The sequence below is a fragment of the Eretmochelys imbricata genome, chromosome 12 (genome assembly GCF_965152235.1).
Source record: "Eretmochelys imbricata isolate rEreImb1 chromosome 12, rEreImb1.hap1, whole genome shotgun sequence".
Taxonomy (NCBI): domain Eukaryota; kingdom Metazoa; phylum Chordata; order Testudines; family Cheloniidae; genus Eretmochelys; species Eretmochelys imbricata.
The window spans coordinates 35,393,300-35,400,822 of NC_135583.1; the positions used below are offsets into that span (position 1 = coordinate 35,393,300).

At 42.5% G+C, this 7,523-nt stretch overlaps 1 long non-coding RNA gene across 1 annotated transcript; it reads right to left on the minus strand.

The window, feature by feature from the left end:
* Window positions 1-270: 270 nt before the first annotated feature.
* Window positions 271-5,876, minus strand: LOC144272904 (uncharacterized). Its single transcript, XR_013347694.1, has 3 exons — window positions 5,488-5,876; window positions 5,062-5,232; window positions 271-1,798 (listed from the first exon to the last, which is right to left on the minus strand). It is a non-coding gene; the product is annotated as an uncharacterized LOC144272904 (long non-coding RNA).
* Between the last annotated feature and the right edge of the window lie 1,647 nt (window positions 5,877-7,523).

Sequence of the window (7,523 nt, forward strand, 5' to 3'; positions counted from 1 at the left end):
ACCTGCCACGTCCGCAGGTTCAGCCGATCGCAACTCTCACTGGCCGCGGTTCGCTGCTCCAGGCCAATGCGGGCTGCAAAAAGCAGTGCAGGCCAAGGGATATGCTGTCCGCCCTTCCCACAGCCCCCACTGGCCTGGAGCAGCAAACTGCAGCCAGTGGGAGCCGCGATCGGCTGAACCTGCAAATGCAGCAGGTAAACAAACCGGCCCGGCCCGCCAGGGGCTTTCCCTGAACAAGCAGTGGACCAGAGTTGAGAACCACTGCCCTAGTTCAAAGCACATAGATGAAGAGATTAATTTGCTGATACTTCAGTTTCTTCAGTAACTTCAGCATTGCCACTTAGGAACATGTCTGATTTCAACCATAACACAGTGCTCACGCTCCACTCAGGTCGTTTCTCCTGACTCTACTAATTCTGCTCCTGCTGAGAGGTGACATCTCTCTCCATAACTTAATCAGTAAATAAATCTACCACCATATTACTGGAGGGAGAAAATAGGACTTCATCTAAAGCTTGGGAAGGCCTTATAGTACAGTTTCATAAACCAGCTGTAGTTTTGCAGGAGACCTCAGCATCTACTAGCTGCTTTCTAGAGTTGTAACCATGTGTCCTCTCTTTATTTCCTGTTTCCAAGTACACTCACTTGCTCTATTAAGGTGAAAATGTCCTTATTACTGATGCTCTTGAACTTAAAACCTTGAATCCAAGTGTGACAGGGAAAACTCAGCTTTCGTGAGTGCCTCCTGTCTGTTGAGTGCAAACCTTCACACTCTCTCTCTCTCCTCCCAGCATCCCCTGTTGGTTGTTAACCTCATCAGGTGGGTCTTCAGTGGCTTGACTGTCCAGCCAGGTCACACACAGTCAATATGTGAACAAACAAACCTGGGTAAAAGGTCCACCAGGGCTTATCACTGTGCCCTTGTCGGTATCTGAAGCCCTGTTTCTGGGTTTAGTTCTCAGACTCTTCTGGGCAAGCTTTAAGTCCGTGCTTGCTCTGGTATGGAGCAGTTCCCCCAGAGCTTTCTCCCCGCAGACTCTGTCTTATCAGTTCTTCTCACCCCAGCTCTCCAGCCAGGTTCACTCCTTCAAGTTCGGTCCCCTTCCCTGGGAAACAGTTCAACAAGTGGTTGGCCCTCTGCAGGGTCTTCAGCCCTGTCCTAGAGCCCTTTAAATTCCAGCTCTGTGCTTTAGCTTCTACACGAAGCTTGTCCCCTTCTCGGGGCTTTCGCCACTCTGCCAGTGGCTGGTGGGGGGACCTGGGCCTGCCCACTGCTCCAGGTCCCAACCCAGGGACCCTACAAATAGAAGCTACGTGCTGCTTCCTTTAACTCCGTTGCTGCTGATAGTCCCTGGGCTGCTTCCCATGTAACCCCTTCCTCTTCATCTTTACCTCAGGACTGACGTTCTCTGTCTTTTCCCTGCTTGAGCAGGGTCTCTTCCAGGTCTCTTGGCCTGGACAGCTTCACAGACTTCCAGTCCTTCTTCCCGCTTCTAGTCCCAGCCAGCAACTGATCTGCATTGGCCCTACACCTCCTTTCAGCTGAGCCTTCTTCACTCTGATTGGCCACATCCTTGCAGCCTTTCTAGACAGGCTTGGAGGACCCACCTTCACTGTTCCTTTTCTGGAGCAGGGTGTAGTAGGACCATGAGGCCTCCAGCAGGGGGCCTCATAAGGCCTGGCACACCGTCACACCAAGCATTCCTTAACTTAAGGGTGTTGGAAGACCAGAACTGAGTTTTGCATCTTGGGCTCTCTATGTGTTCCATACACAATGGACAAAACATCCACTTTCAATCTAGAGTGCATATATTTTAGATCAAGGAAGTAACAAAGAAAGGAAGAGAACACATTTTTGTGATTAATTTTTTGTCGATTTTCATAAAGAAACAGACAATGAAAAATACAAAAAGGTAAATGACTTACAGCATGTATATGTTTCCAGATACTGCATGCTTCATGGGATCTCCAATAGAATTAAGCAATTATGCAATTTTACAACTTGTCAAAGCTTCAAAGTCAAACAATACAAAATCAAGTAATACTGCATAGACAACATTTTACAGTGGGGGCACCAGCAATAAAATAGGAGAGACATATATGAATAGGGAGAGGAGAGAAGAAGGGGACAGGTAGAAGGGGAAATGGAAAGAAGAGGGCTTAGGTGGGCTGGAGGTCTGGTATTCTTTGACCCCTCTCAACACTTTTTATTCAAATGTATCTAGAAACGGGGTCCAATTTCTTCAAAATAATATAATTGCTCTCTACAGCCATAAGTTATTCTTTTTTGGCTGCTAACTTAGACAGGTCCAAAAACCACTGCTGTATTCTGGGCATAGTCCTACGCTTCCAAGGTAGACAAGAGTTAAACTCGTGCTTGGCTTCAGCAGCCAAACCTCAGCTGAAAATTACATCCTAAATTATTCACCTACTAAACTGGGTTTAATTCCAATGACTTGGGTTCTTGAGGACTGCAATGATCACCAACACAAGAAGAGCACACATCTCTATGAGAGAGAACACAGTGTGTGTAATTTACTTGGCGACAGCAGCCATCTTGAATTAATATGGCGTATGCCTTCCTGCAAAAATGGATTTAGTTTGCAGTTAAGGGTGAAAGGTAATGTGGTTTAGTAGAATGGGCACAAAATTAAGGCTCTGGAGACCTGGAGTCTATTCCAGTTCTGCTACTGTCTTGCTGTGTGACCTTGGGCAAGTCAGTTTCTTTCTTTCCCCTTTCACGCTATGGGGAAGGAATTGTCTCCTAAGTGTCTGTACAGTGCCTAGCACAATGGGACCCTGATTTCAGTTGGGGCCTCTAAGCACTACTGTAATATAAATAGCAACAGCACAAGAAGCAGTCTTGCAGCACACAGTTACATGCACCACTGAATCCGTCTTTACCTTGTATTCTACCTCATAATATCCCTGTTCCCTTTTCTTGTGTGCATCTCAGACTCCTTCCATACTATTATATATAATACACCTAAAAAGTGGAGTAGTCACATAAAAGGAGACATCCTGAATCCAGCAGGGTGAAGCATATCACCAAAAAAGAGGACAAATAGTTTTTATTGGTGAGAGTGAGGTCATTTGCAAGATTGTCCTTTACACACAATATATTACACCACTTGGGAAGTATGATGTGTTTCTATGACAACCATTCTCTCTCTCTCACTCACTCTCTCAAAGACATACACAAAAGTACCATTTACTCCATTGTATTACAGAAAATAATTACTCATCTGGTGCCCTACACTACGTTTTGGGTTGAAGTGTTTGACCATCCCATAAATGCACTTTCCACTCAGGGATATATGTTTAACTGGGATGTTCATAGGGATGTTTCTCAATGCACATCTCTGATCTATGAGCACATCTGTGTGGGCCTCCAAGACTATTCTGGTTTCTATGACAACATTCTTGATTTTCAGATTAATATTGCCTCATCTCAAGTTATCCTATGTCACAATGCGTGGAGAGTCAGAATAATTGTCTTAAAGGAAAGTATGCAAAGATAAACCTATACAAGTTGACAAATCTTTTGGAACATGCTTGAGTCACACACTAAGGCCCTGACCCTTCAAACACATTCTTCGGCCTTGGGATTTTTTATGTGCAGAAAGTCAAGCATCTGTTAAGTGCAGGACAGGGACCATTTATATTATATATTATTGTAAGTACCACTAAGTGCTCAGTGACACACATCCAAAATAATACTGCACAGCTATAACTACTCAGGACAAAAACCCAGGCAGGTGGGAGCCAGCCAATCCTTACAGATCTCATATCTAGCCATACACTGCAAAGCATTCACACACTTAGAGGTAGGATCTGATTGCTCTTTGCATGTTTTGGAATGGATCCCATTTTCAGACATGAATTTCTAGGAGCTCTCCCTTATTCATTGTCCAGTTTAAAAAAAAAAAAAAGTATTTTCTCAGAAATCTAGAAGCAAAGTAGTGTGACCAGATGTCAAATCCAGTTAGGTGTCACCACGATGAATTGAAAATACTCAGCTACTGAGTTATGTGATTTAAATAAATAAAGTAAATATATTAAATAATTAGATTAAATAGATGTTTGCAAATATCAAAAATATATGTAGTATTATAATTTGACTTTTGATTTTTTTAAAAAAATGTGCTCCATTTGATTAAAGAATTAGTAATTTGACAATCTTATTTCTTCTTAGTTTTTCTCACTCTGAATTAATAAGGAAGTTTCTTTCATGTGGTTTACTTTTGCTCAGGGATTTTGACTGAAAGGAAGGAGACTCAGAAAATGGCTGCCTCACAGAGGTCATAACAGTCTGCTTGACAGCTGGCTTCCTTTCCCTGAAGAGGATCAGCAGTAGACATATACCATAATATGCTTTCAAAATCACAGGTGCCGCTAAAGGCACAGTGGTTGGCACTAGAGAAGAGAGTGGTGCTGTGTCTCTTTTCTTTTATACCAATGTAACTATTTTGTCTACTGTGGCATTCCTCCTGATTTACACCATGGTAGAGTAGTGGAGAATCAGCCCCAGTCCCTTTAACAGCAGACCAATGGGTTTATATTTCCAGGCTGTGTGGGAAGAGGTCATTGTATGATACACAGTCTAGTATATGAAGCATCAAAATTCTACAAATTAGAGATGGGAAAGACTGTCAGGCCATTTAGTCCATCCGTCAAGTTTGTTCCAAGTGTTTAGGTTATTTAAACAGTGGAGCATCCATTAATCTTTTTGGGATGCTACTTCCTAGTCCAGTATAGTATTGTTTCTGAAACTAAAACAAAGGACGTTCTCATAACTGTGCTACTGCAGCCCATATAGAGAGGGAGCTAAACCTTTATTTGTTTTACAGGATAACCTGAGAGTCCTGTTGTGATAACTGGGCCTACGCATTTACCCTAATTCTGAGGTCAACTGTGAAAAGTAATTGACAGTTCATAAGATGCCACAATAACCTACAATAACAAATCTTGAAGGGAAAAGGTGCAAAGGGGAGACGGAAAGATTGAATTAGTCTAAACAGAAAGGTCTACAAATATAAAAGGACTGTGTTAAGATCATACTTGATAAACAAGAGGAGTGTGCGATTGGCAATCAATGATCCAAAATTGGTGTGTCAGAAATTAGGCCTCAGTTGTGAACAAATAATGAGACAATGGACTGTTCTACCCATCACTCCCTTTTGAGGTCCTCAAAAGGCCTTTGGCAGATGGACGGATACAAACACTGGCTGCCTGAAAGACAAGAGAAGGGGAAGAAGCAAGCTTCACCATGATGACTGTCACCCCCCACTGTCTCCTGGAGCTCGGGATCAAGAATGACATCATTGTTCCTTCATTGTCCTGACCCTGAGAGATGTCCTGACCAAACGGGGCCAGAGAGAGGGACACAGTGGATGGCCCCATCTCCACCAGCTCTGGCTAAATTCCACACACCTGGGATGTGAGACTTTGTCTCCCCTCCCTCCATGTGTTCTTTTCCTTCCCTACCTTATTTCTTCCTTCTTCTAATTCTCTCCTTTTTTTCTTCTGTTTAATAACAGTCTTGCTTCGCTGGCCAAACCTGCATATTTTGCAACACTGCTGTAAGCCTGTGATCAGAAAGGAGCAAATGCAAATGCAATGCCCTAAACAGCCTGATGCTGTTCTCAAGTTTGCCAGATCTTGCAGTGGCTGACAAAACTGTGGGCTGTGCCTGTGTTTTTCTAGCAACAAGGTTGCAAGTGAGAGTCAACACCAGAGAAAGAAGCAGCATTTTCTCTCTTTCCTGTTTTTTTCTCTCCCCGTTTGTGTGTGTTCGTCTTCCAGGAAACAAGATCGGACTTTAACAACAACAACAACTCCTGACCATCTTAACTAGCTTGTTCTCTTTTCTCCAAAAGGGCAGTTATTCACATCTTTATTACTATCTAAAAGCCTGTCAAACCAGGGGAGGTTCCTTCTAAAAACTCTCTCCAGCTAATGGGGGAGGGAACAAGGGGTGTTGTTAAAATGAAAACCCCTTTAATGCTTTACATTTCAAAAGCTTTAACTTCCCCACGCACACACACCTCCTGTGTCGACCAGTGCCTGGTGTGGGTCACAGCTGAGAGTGCCAAATTCAGGACAGACTGATAAAGATAGGGCAGACGCACCCCAAACTGGTGGTTATTCTAACATTAGATTCACCAGACCAGTAACAAAATGAGCTGCTGTAGCAACACACTGGTTAACAAGAAGCCAAAATACAGTCCCCTTAGGCAATCCAACCCTTATCGCCACCCAGACATCTGGCCTTTATGATGAGAGGTTACTGAAAAGCAGATTCATCATGTAAAAGTGCTTCCAATCCCAAAGGATCAGCCATTTTTTCAGGTCAATATATAACTCAGATCTTACCCCAAAACCACACTTGTAGCCAATCCTTTAGTAACTAAAAACTAAAGGATTAATTATTTGGAAAGAAAAGTATTAAAGGGTTAAGGAATCATATTGCAATTGATTTTCAGAGTTTGCAGGTCAGGACAATAACAGTGATGTTAAATCTGCTAGCTTGTAATAGTTCTCTCTGGTTTACTCAAGCAGGTTGGGTGAGTCATTCAGTCCCTTGTTCCTTAGAAAATCACAATCCAGAGATAAGAAGCAGGAATGAAGATAAAGCAGTGATGTCACAGCTTGCAATTTATAGCTCAGCTCATGTGCATGGCAAGTTATGGCCAATATGGAGTCCAAGGTCACATGAGTATGGAAAGTTACTGGTAAAAGATGGAGTCTTAGATCACATGTCCTCATATCATGTCCTTACATGCTTTGCTGAATCATAGTGGTATTCAACCTGCTCCTTGAGGAGTTTTCGGGAGGGTCCGTGGTATAGTTTATTGTCCTTTATGGGCCATCAAGCAGGCTGGATAGCCTTGATGCAGATCTGTCTAGGGAGGTGTTGCCCGGGAACACAATACATGTTTGAGATACAAATACATATCAAATATTCATAACTTCAGATACAAAGATGATACATGCATGTGAAAAGGAATGTCATACTTGGCAATTTCATTCTATTGATACCTTACATGCCATATTTTGTATCAGATGTAGTGCACTTGTGCAACAGTGGTAGCAACAATGATACAAATGGTCATCTTCCTTTTCATGCAGATCACACCCCCTATCTTTAATAAAAGGTTAAAAGGATTTTCAGCTGTGTGTTTGCCATGCTACTAAGCAGGGTGAGGTCTCTGAATACCAAACCCCAACCCTTGTCTAAAACTTTAATTTGGGACTTTTACAGGGTCATGTTAACACTTTTGACTCTTTGGGCCCATTTATTCCATCTAAATTAATACAATTGTCCCAAACACAGAATACTTTGTCTATAAACTATAAACCAACCTATAGTGTTTCTCATGGCTGGATTAAATTGTTTATTACACATAAGGGTCATTTAAAGCCAAGCACAATTAAGAGTGAATCAATATTAGACACAACACAAAAAGCAATGGAGGCAATTGCCTTAAATAACCAGGCATGTTTTTTCCCCCCTTTGTTAT